This window comes from Mus caroli, unplaced genomic scaffold (assembly GCF_900094665.2).
Source record: "Mus caroli unplaced genomic scaffold, CAROLI_EIJ_v1.1 scaffold_20306_1, whole genome shotgun sequence".
NCBI classification, from domain to species: domain Eukaryota; kingdom Metazoa; phylum Chordata; class Mammalia; order Rodentia; family Muridae; genus Mus; species Mus caroli.
In genome coordinates this window covers 6,761-8,112 of record NW_018388835.1, presented here as the reverse complement: position 1 = coordinate 8,112, position 1,352 = coordinate 6,761, and positions in this window count along the sequence as shown.

Below are 1,352 nucleotides of genomic sequence, written 5' to 3'. Positions count from 1 at the left end.
CCTGCCATCTACTCTAGGGGCTTTATGCTTCTTTCTGTTCTAGAGTTTTTGGGTGTGCTGTCAAGCTATTTGTGTATGCTGTCTTGATTTTTGTTTTTGTTTTTGTTTTTGAGGTACTTAAAGCTATGAGTTTTCCTCTTAGCATTGTTTTCATTGTGTCTCATAAGTTTGAGTATGATGTGCCTTTCATATTCTTTGAATTCTATAAAGTCTTTAATTTCTTCCTTTATTTTTTTCCTTCACAAGGATATCATTGAGTAGGGAATTTTTCAGCTTGCATGTGTATGTGGGCTTGCTGTTGTTTTATATTATTGAAGACCAGCACATGGTGATCTGATAGGATTCATGGGATTATTTCAATCATCTTGTATCTGTTGAGGCCTCTTTTGTGACCAATTATATGTTTGATTTTTGAGAAGGTATACTGAGGTACTCAGAAGAAGTTATATTCTTTTATTTTAGGATGAAATGTTCTATAGAAATAAGTTAAATACATTAGAAAAATATTTTGTTTTGTTCCTTCTTTTACTTCTTTTATGGAATAGTTCAAGAACGTTAGTGTTCACTGGATGAATATCTGGTAAACTTCACCCAAGTTTGAACTATTTTTCAATATAGATATGTTAAAATTTGAAAACTAATTGCTTATTATAAGCCTGTATATGTTTTAAGGTTTATTTTGTTTACTTGTGGAAGTGTTTTCCTTGAATATATGTGTGTTTGCTATAGGTATCTGGTATCTGTGTTTTAATAGGGCATTGAACTACCAGGTGTACTGGGAACTGAATACTTGTCCTATAGAAGAACAGGGAATGCTTTAACTGTCAAGCCTTCTGTACATTTGTACTGGCTTAATTGTTTTAAATGTAATATTGGTTTCATTTTGTTAGTTTATATATATATATATATATGTATATATATATATATTTTATTTATTTCATTTGTATATAAACTAACAAAATGAAACCAATATATATATATATGTATATATATATATATATCCATATCTTTTAGATTTTCAAGTTTAGTGGTATATGATTTTAATGTAAACTCTAAAAATTGCCTGAATTTTATTTGTGTTGTCATAATGACTCCCCTTTTGTGATTTACTGTATTATATTTGGTATTTGCTATTTCTTTTGGTGAGNTTAGATAAGATTTGATCAATATTCATTATATTTTGAAGGAAAAAACTGCTTCATCAACTCTCTACATTGTTTTCCTTGTTGCTGCTCTTTCCTTCTTTAATTTCTACACTGAGGTCACTGATATCTTTCCAGCTACTAAGTTCGCTGTTTGCTTTGTTCTTTTTCCAAATTCCCATGGTGAACATTAACTACTGTATTAGAAAT